The sequence below is a fragment of the Colias philodice genome, chromosome 13, assembly GCF_061535455.1.
Source record: "Colias philodice isolate Cphi_HAF_F1 chromosome 13, ilColPhil1 Martin Lab GWU primary, whole genome shotgun sequence".
NCBI classification, from domain to species: Eukaryota; Metazoa; Arthropoda; class Insecta; order Lepidoptera; family Pieridae; genus Colias; species Colias philodice.
The window spans coordinates 11,306,742-11,317,469 of NC_143098.1; the positions used below are offsets into that span (position 1 = coordinate 11,306,742).

General features: G+C 31.1%; 1 long non-coding RNA gene across 1 annotated transcript in view; it reads left to right on the plus strand.

Annotated features, from left to right (window-relative positions):
- LOC149483681 (uncharacterized) overlaps positions 1 to 10,728 on the plus strand; it is a 163,200-nt gene that overhangs the window by 71,132 nt on the left and 81,340 nt on the right. The gene's annotated exons all lie outside the window — the stretch shown is intronic.

A 10,728-nucleotide genomic window follows, 5' to 3' on the forward strand; every position in this document is an offset into this window, starting at 1 on the left:
ACATACATATTTTATAATTTGCATCAGAAATCTGATTCTACAAGGATTCTACTAACAAAATATTCCAAACTCTAAATGGATTTTTAGCGAACGCCTTTTTGAATACGAATATTGAAAATATTCATAATCATAATATATTGTGTCTATAAAAATATTGTTAGCTTATTTAATTACAATATAAATTAATTGAACCCAGGCCTGATGGATTAATAATCATAATTAAGTAAGTATGTTTCATAGGTATAAGATATGCAAATAGTTTAGTACTCGGCTTCTAACATTAAGATTTAATTTGATGTTTTTAAACGAAATGTTCCTTACCTAAAGATAGCATTAACTTTAAAAAAATATATTTCAGTATCTCATTTTAACAAGAGTCGTGAGTCATGACCTTAGCCAATATTATAGTAGCTAAGAAATATAAATTTTCGCTAAATATTTTTAGTTTCAGCAATAATTTCTAAATTTCTATTGATGTATAAAGGCTGGTTTTAATTAAAAATTTCAAGGATACCTTAACACATAACAACATTTTTTTTCATCTTTTTGAAGTCAATGAAAAAGGACATACTTTGCAGCAATAAGTAGCAAAGTTTCAAATAAATGAAACCTGTACGCTATTTTATTCACATTTCACAAACTGGTCGCGAAGTGATTGGTATGCAGAGTGGTCGGCAGTGTGAACCGAGCCTAATGAACTCTTAGTTTAATTAAATTGTGAATGCAGCCTACGTGACTCGACTCGTAACTGTTTTATGAATTAGGTCATTTAAAGACACTTTTGTGTATAATTCGTTAATTGTAACACAATTGACACACAATAATTAAGCATTTTATATTCTAACTAGCTGCGCTTCGCTCCTGTTGGTCTTAGCGTATGATATAATATAGCCTATAGCCTTCTCGATAAATGGGCTATCTGACACCGAAATAATTTTTCAAATCGGACCAGTAGTTCCCGAGATTACCGCGTTCAAACAAATAAACTCTTCAGCTTTATAATATTAGTATAGATAAGTTTGCGAGAAAAATAAAATATATGACACTAAACCAAAACCTTCCGAACCAACTATATAATCCAATTTGAAACACAAACACGGATATCAAATGAGAATCGAATAGACCCGGGGGTGCAAACGGAATTCCAGTTAAAATTACTGAACGCTCACGTCAAAAACTTTAATATGATCTTAGCGAAGTTTGTTCAGCTGGGAAGCGAGATGGAACTTTAATTTGTCGTGTGTTTTTGAAATGTAAATATGTATATACTTTCTTGGGGTTGAGTATATCGTGTACTTTCGGTTTTAGGTGGTGTCGTGTGTATGGAGTTGTGTTTATTTTATAAAATCACGTTACGCTTTTTCAAACGGTGCTTTATGCTTGCTTGTAACTTTGGAATTTAGGAATTTACACACATCAACAAAATCTAGGGATATTTCTATGGAGAATTTTGTGATATTGTAAATTGAAGAATTATAAATTCTCATTTTAAGGTCTTTAATAAAAAATAAGAACATTTCATGATTTTTTTTATTATTTTTTTAAGCTTTAGCTCTACCAAACTCACTGCAAAATAGTTTTATTAATTTACTAAATATCAGTTAGTGTTGTATAATATATAATTCTGGATACAATATATGAAGTAAATTTTTTTAACATAATATAAAACATTTTGACCTACACTCGAATCCATAAAATATCTACCCTTTTTAATATAAGGACTATTAATAAAATTATAGACCTGACACTATACATCAGTTCATTTCACCTTCCTATCTAATATTGCCACCATTGGATAGTTACTGACACTTAAACATTGCAGTCTGAATCTAATTAGCTAACAGTTCGGCTCGCGCCGACCACTCTGCGTAGCAATTACTCTGTGACCAATTTACATGCATAATATGTCTGATTTTATTTTCTCTTTGACACGACAAATATATTATGTGCTTATAATTTTTTACAATTTACAGATTAAAAACAAAAACAAAAAGTTTTTTAAGCTTTTCTATACTTAGTTGACTGAGATATGAAGGAGAGAAACCTAAGGAATTTTTTTGCAATCGGTTGTAAGTACACATTTTGTTCCATTCCATACTATTATGTACATTGTTATATGAAAAATAGAAAAAGATGATTCAATTTTGAGACCAATGAACAAAAATAAATCCAATAAGTCCAATAAATCCAAGTAAAAAGCTCTCTTTTTACTTCATAAATATGCAAATTCGTTTGAGCAATTGAATTGAATATCAATTAGTGCAGGGGCGATTAAAACCTTTTAGAATTTTACAATTACATTCTGAATCAAAAGTGAATATTAGACAAGACGTATTTGTGAGCTTTTTATCGTCGTTACGCGTAAAAATTAGTTAGGTACCGATGGTTCAAAAAAAAGGTATGGTATCTTCAGAGAAAAGACGGCAAAAAGCTCTGTTATTCCTGTTTTGAAATCTAATTTATCATATTACATAATACAAATATAAGATAAAATAATATAAATGCTATTTTTGTTCTCATTAATCTTTTAACAAAATGAATTCAACATATTTAATTTCGACTTTCATAACCGAAATTATAGCAACTGCGTTTAAAAGCAATCAAACTAAGTTAAAGTTAAGTAATTACTTAGCATTGCGCTGTTCCAACTTATCACTGTACTTAATCATCATGATTTGTTTTAATTAAGATATTTCGGGCGTTGCCAAAGTGATTATTGTGTGTGGGTGTCAAATAATTTTATCATAAGTAGGTATACATTTTTGTGACTTTCCTAAATGAATGATATTTTCAATTCGTCGCAAATTCTTATTCGTATATATTTAGATATCAAACTCCATTAGAAGAGCGTGTGTGCCGAGCACACGTGTCAGAAGTGAACATTCATTGGGCGTATTCAGAAAGAAAGCTTGAAACTTATAAGCGCTTATAAGCGCTTATCGGCGCTTATAAGCGCTGGTAACCCGCTGATCGGCGCCGACAAGTTTGTTGAAACTTGTTGAAACTTGTCGGCGCCGATCAGCGCTTATAAGCGCATGTTCATATATTTTCCTGCGCGGGTTACCAGCGCTTATAAGCGCCGATAAGCGCTTATAAGCGCTTATAAGTTTCAAGCTTTCTTTCTGAATACGCCCTTTGGCAAGATTCAAAGATTTATTTATTTATTATAAAATACCAACGTCCAAGATACCAAAATCGTCGCCTGACGTGACGGTATTGCCATGTTGCAACCTTTAATTTTTGCTCTTAACGCGCTTAAGTTTCAGTTGAAAGGTTGCATTAGTTTTTCCATGATCTATATAGCATATACCTAGCTATACAAAATAAAGTCGTATTAGTTAGGTACTCAACGCCTGGATTAGGATAAAATTAGAACAAGTTTCATATTATCAATTATGTGCAAGTGATACATAAACATAAAATCTTTCCTCTTCATAATATTACCTAGATATAGATATACAGGTATAGGAACGAGTAATATCGACAGGAGGATAATAAATCAAATGATTGACGGATAACTTGGGTCCACTGAACCGTCAGTTCCCAGGTGATCGCATACAATTTGGTTAAATATCGTTTTCATCAATATTTATTACTAGCTGTTCCCCGCGGTTTCATCCGCATTGCTCCGCTCCTGTTGGTCTTAGGCCAGGGTGATGATATTATAGAGCGTTCCTCGATAAATGGGCTATCTAACACCGAAAGAATTTTTCAAATTGGCCCAGTTGTTTCTGAGATTAGCGCGTTCAAACAAACAAACAAATAAACTCTTCGGCTTTATAATATTAGTATAGATAGATAATTGTTACAAAGAAGAATAGTAAAAATATTCAACGCGGAATACTGGAGCCTCGCTTATCCTGTGTGAAGATTCTTGACCTGGAATTGATGGAATTCCGTTTATCGAGATAAAATTGAACACAAATTGTTTCTCTAGTGCTTTTAAAACGTTTAAAGTTATTGTGAATATTGCAGTTACTATCGTCTAAAACTAAGTACTTTATTTTATTAAGGAGAAGATGTTGTAAAGAATTTTACTTAATACTACTTACTACTTAATATAGAACACTAAGAAAAAATACGCGACCAATTTTAATATGTTCTATCACTCAAAAGCTATTTTTACCAAGCACCATGACATGATTTCCGCACTATAAAAAGTACCATGGCATATTTTTAACTCAAAATGAGTAAAACCGAGCGAAACCGGAACAAGAAACTAATTCCGTATGTAGTAACTAGTACATATTATAAGAAATGAATTATCTTCTCTAGTTAATTAATTAGTGATCTCTCCACTCATCTAGATACATTAATACCTATTATAGTGTTGATTCCGCATTACAATGCACATTTTGTAGAACGTACATTTCATGGTGATACTCCCTTTGCCTAAATAATGTGTATCATGATGAAAAACGCGGGTGAAAACATGGTGAAAATGCGAATTTCGAACAGCGGGGATCCGAGCTTGCTTGGTTTTTTTTTTTATGCTATAGGATAGCAAACGAGCAGACGCGTCGCCTGGTGTTAAGCGATACACGCCGCCCACAAGCATCCACTCCACTGGATGTGTGTGTGAAGTGGATGTGTTGCTATCCTCAAAGGGATTTGGAAGGAGTTAGGTAGAAGAGGCGAGGATGGGAGGGAACGAGGATAGGGAAGGAGAGGATGGGTAGGGGATGGGAAGGGATGTGGGCCGTTTGTGGTCTGTGATCTATTTCATTTATTTTATATTTATTAACTAAGGAAGAAAGAAACAAAGTAATGATTATTACTTTATTTAACTAGGTACTACTCGTTGAAATGAAATTAAAATCTATTTGAAAAATATTTTAACGGATTTTGCTCGATTCGATTCCCGGGTGTGATTTTAGACGGAAATGTTTGAATGTATTTTTAATTCTTTCTCTTAAATAATGATATTATAGTTAATTCTTATGAATAAATTTTTCAATCTACAGTATTAAGAGTATTTTCCCTTCTCTATTCTCCGGATATTCTCCAGGTGGCATTACAAAATTCTACCCTGTAACAACACGGTGTTGCCAGGTTCAGGCAATTACGGACAAGATTGACGATCCATCAGGCGGCAAGCGTCTGTCAATCGGCGGCCATATTGCGTGACAAATAGCTATCCGTCAATGTTTGTTTTTCTTTTCCTATTTAGGTAGGTATTTAGCGCGGGAAAATTGCAAATCGAATCGGTATTGGTTTGTTTTGACCGATTCGTTAAGTAATATTTGTGGCGTATGTTAAAACTTGGTTGCTTAGTAGCTTGCTTGATAGCTAAGTAGAAATTGGTAGCTTAAAAATATAAATTGAAATCAATGAAACCATAATGACAAAAATCATCATAAAAAATGTCGTAAGTTCGTGGTATAGGTAGATCATTTTCAATGTTCATCGTTCAAACAATTTTTTACATTCAACCAATCATAACAAAAACGCATTTAAATGCGATCATAAAGTTTTTGTAGAGTAGGCATAGGTACATCAATATTCATTTTATAAACCTAGTTACCTTTTAATTGTAAGAAAGCTAGAATTTTTTTAGAAGAACTTTAGTATTATATCTTAGCATTATGTAGTTAATGTAACATTGTATGTGGTACCATTTCGGAAAACATTTCTACAAATAAGAGCTCTATATTCACAAAACAGTTCTATACCCTTTAGGATATAACAAAACTATGTTAATATTATCGCCAATAGCTCGCAACCCCATCCCTCGATAGTAATTTCATGACATAAATCGAGTAAGGGCAAATTATATGTATTGGTGCGGAAAATAGAATCTATAATGTGTATACCAATCACTTGAACGGCCGAATATACAGTCCCTTGATAATTTTGAAGATGGAAACAGGAACAAAAAAAAGTTGTATCAATCAATCGTTTTTATATGTAATTAGTATAATTTATCTTATCAACAGCTGTAAGGTACCTTTTATGAATAAAATAAAATAAAAATAAAATAAAATCAACTGAAAAACAAAAAAGGAACTGCTTTTTCTGTTTTTGTGTTAGTTAAATCTGTGAAGTGTTTTGTTGTAAGTTATTTAGGTTTAAGGCTGCCTATCACAATATACACCTAACTATGTAATTTGATATTATATTTTATTTTGTATAATAATATGTAATATGATTTGTTTTTTAAGACTATGTTTTTAATCAAAAATAAACGTTAAAATAACGTTGGTTTTTAATTTCATCCTCAAGTCCCAACATATAATATACCTAAACATTTTTATAATTAATGCTTCTAACACAAAAAAATTTCAAAATAATGGTTTTTAATTACTATAGATATTTTTAATAACAAATTACTCTGAATTATTTTAAAAGCTACAGCTCAATTTTAAGATTTAATGAGCCCTCCAGCGTCCGCTTTCCTTTCAAATATAATTAATTATTTATTAAGTAATTTTGAAGATAATTATAACAGCGAAACCATAGCCAATGTGAGCCGATTTCTTGAATCTTAGAACGCATGAATTAAATATTTCCTGAATTATAATGTTTCCGGCAAAATGCGAATAAGATAATTGTGTTTACATTAGGCGCGAAATATACGAGCGGATTTTAATTAAAGTACATAATATATATAAGATTGTTTTGGTTATTCTGAGTTTTAATAAAATAGGTAAAATGTCTTAAAACTCCATGTAATATAAAAGATGAATTTTATAAACATTCACACCGAAATGCTTTATACGTTTTCTATTCATAAAAAATGGTAACAACGCCACCATAATATAGTAGCATTCTAATTTAGAAAATATGTATTGAAAATATATTCGCAAAGTTCAGTCACGATTGACAGTTTAAGAGCCCTATTGTAGTAAAGGTTATGCTAATCCATTTTTCGAGTTTTGCAATAAGTGTTTTTATGCGAATACTGAGTCAAATGTAAAATAGGAACCATACATACCTACAACCATATTATTATTAAATTATAAGTAAGTAGGCATTATCGAAATGGATTGCTCTCGAGTTTTAAACCTTGCGATATCAGAGATCTTAACAAAATGAAATGAAATGAAATGAAATGAAATGAAATGAAATGAAATGAAATGAAATGAAATGAAATGAAATGAAATGAAATGATTTATTTTGCAAGAAATGTGGTAGATTTACAGATGTTGCATAATTCATTGTTCAGCACAAATCGCCAATTGATTGGCATGCAAAAATTAACAAGAGAATGTCAAAACACAAAAGACTAGAATGTTTTCTCTACCTACTTACCGTTAAAGAAGATCCATTAGGGAAAGAGGTGCAAAATGTATGATCCTATGATATAAGTATTTTTCTACATGTCTGATGAAAAAAGGTCTCTAAAAATATTTTATAGGATGTCGTATAGGTACGTACCTAAAATCAGCTACCTATATTATGAGATATTTTATTATTGTATCAGAAATCATTTACATTCTAGCATATCTTTACATTAATAAATACTCAAACATTTATTTATTCAATTAGACTTCTTCTAGAAACACTTTTGAATCGTCATTACATATTTTTAACATTTACCACCGATTCGGAAAGCAGTTTCTATGGAGAAGAACCGGCAAGAAACTCCATAGTTGCTCTTTTAAAATCATGTCAATATTAACAATATTACAATTTAATTTTACATATGTAACTACATATTATAACATAATATTCCAAAGAACCGTCCTGTGTGTATATTATTACTTATTAAATATCTTTAGATTCTTCCACAACATTTCATTTAAAAAATATTAAATAAAATACAGAATAAAGTCAAAAACGTTTCTCTACAAATCCCCTAAGGGTTAAGATTCAAGAATGGACTGAGATAAGACAACCTCAGTGTATAATGAGAGCCGTAAAATTAACTCAGTTAGGGAATTAAAAACTGTCAGCCTGTGTTTATTCAGCAATCAAGAGAATGAAGATAATTTAATTATGGTTTTAATTTTGATAAGACACAGTAGGACGATATTTCTTGTATTGTTGTTATTTTGGTTCTGTTTGTCTAAACTCTAAACTATTATATGTAATATTAACAGGAAATTTATGATTGCATGTTTGTATCGATTACTTCGTGTATCGATGTTATCAAAAACTACTCTATCGATATTTTTTGCATGCAATATTTTTCAGTGTTGCAATATTTTATAAATAAATACCTATCTATTAATCCAACATTCCACTAGGATCTTCGATAAGTTGTTGTCAAAAAAAAACAGCTTTAAATCCCGATCTTTTTCAATTCAAGCCACAAAGTATACCTACACGTGATATGAACCTTAGATTGTAAAATAGAAGAGTACGAACTATTTAATGTACCTAATAGACGAAATTATTTCAGTAAGTAAACCAATTTTTCGATCGAAAAACGTAAACACATTATAAGAAATCTCATGTTAAATCAAATCACAATATAGATGATGTGAAATAAAAAATAAATGTATCCCGTGGCTCAATCCAGTTATATATGTGCCAATATTGTTACACAATACGCTCTCGAGGGATTTCGTATTGATTTCAAACTTGTACATTTATTTACTTCGTTGATACTGCCTGTGACTTGTGAGGTTGTGCGTGTATGTAGAGATGAAACAAACATATTATTATGTTATTACGCTAAAGTTAGTGATGCAAGATAGAAATTTGAAGTCATAAAATATAAGTAAATGTTCGTTGTTATAAAATTGTTATGATTCAGTTTTATCTAATAGCTTTCCGCCCGCAGCTTTTCCGTTAGTCTATAAAATGCATCAGCATCCGTAGTCTAGGTAGTTTTTAAAGCTCTAAGCATTACATAGGGACATACAGACAGCGGAAAGCGACTATACTATAAGTATATTACCTACTATACAGTGATACATTAGTCAAATCCATAATTAAGAAAATTAATTTAATATAACTTGATTAATCTAAGAATTAGGTATTCCATTTGACCTTTTACCCCGAGTTTCTGTAGACATGAAATTCTTGTGCTAAGACAACCTACTTCAAACCTACGGGTACAGTTTAATTTTAAGATTAAGTTACTCAGCAAGGAATTACACAATTAATCCTTGAGGGAATATAATTTTATACATCACGTAACCATGTTTATATAATATTACACAGGCACGGTCGTATTCAGAATTACTATCTGACGCTCCAAAACACAAAAACGCAAATATAATAAATATATATCGTAGTATTTATTTATTGGATCAACGTTATATCAAAGATAATATTATAATACTATACTAGACCCTAGTATAAATGCCCAAACCCATACTTACAACGGTTTTGGCTCATCTGAAGAACGGTCGCCCGAACCATTCGATTCAATACGATAGATGGCACCAGGTTGTCACCGGTGCAGCGTGTTGTAAAAATACCGCCTTTCACAGCTAGATATCGCTAGATTACTATCAAGCTAAATTTCCGTGAATAGCTTTATTTTGATGAGACGCCCAATAATTTCCTGTACGAAACTCTCGATTGTGGTAGCTTACAGAGGTAACAAGGATAAAATGTTTTGATTTGATGGTTCTCAAATATTTATTACGCAATTTGTTGGACAATATGTCTGTTGAATTATATATATATTAACTAAGTGAAAACAAAATCAAGTGCAAAAATGGGCGATGGATCCTGGACTATTATTTCTGTCTGGCAAGAGAGTTAAATATTTACGACGTCCTAGCATTTTTATATTTAAGGTTTATAGGCCTTTCATCGCAGTTTCTGGCTTCAGTACCTACAAACTTTTTTCGCTAATTAAGTTAAAGGTGGTATGGTAACCTTTGTACATATTTTTGGTTTTTGGCTTATCTTTTTAATTCAAAGTGACTTCATTGTGCAAAAACGGATGACGAGAAAAATTGATATGTGAGCGGTTTCGCAAATCGCATAAGACATAGGGCTACTTTTTTCATTTACTAGCGGTAATATAATATACGAAATGAAGGATCACATTATATGGTGAACGAATTTTTAAATCAGTTCTATAGTTCGTGAGATTAGCACATTCAAACAAACAAACCTTTCTGCTTTATGTTATTGGTATAGAATCAAAGATGAATCAAAACTGAACTAGTTTAACACTCAACATAACATGAACCTTACGACTATAGAAATAAAACACAAATTCCAGTGCACTCTGTATATTACACACATCCCTAATTACTATCGCCAGCTAATTATTGTAACAGCAACTATTTCTTCAATTCCACGATCTTTATATAACCGATTTACATAATGCTATTTACATAGAACATGACAGCAATGTACACGGTATAGACATTTGTAAGAGAAAAAAAATGGACCTGAATAACTGAGGACACCAACAAATAAAAGTCAATTTGATTTTAAAAGAGATGTTTAAAAAAGTTTTTTGCCGGTTCTTCTCCATAGATACTGCTTTCCGAATCGGTGGTAAATGTTAAAAATATGTTATGACTATTCAATTATTATAGTGCTTCTAGAAGAAGTCTAATTGAATAAATAAATATTTGAGTTTGAATGTTTTAAAGTTAAGTTCATCTTGAATTAGTTCTCGAAAAAGCTGGAAATTAATACATCAAATAAAAATAATTCCTGCAGTATGAAAACTACCATTATTTACTAGGTATACCGCGTACATTACTTACTTTTTGTAGTACTGACTGAAAGCCATCCAATTTTTCCATATATTTGTTCAAAAACAGAAATCACTGTGAAAAGTCATATATAATAAATTATTTTATTCCCAGA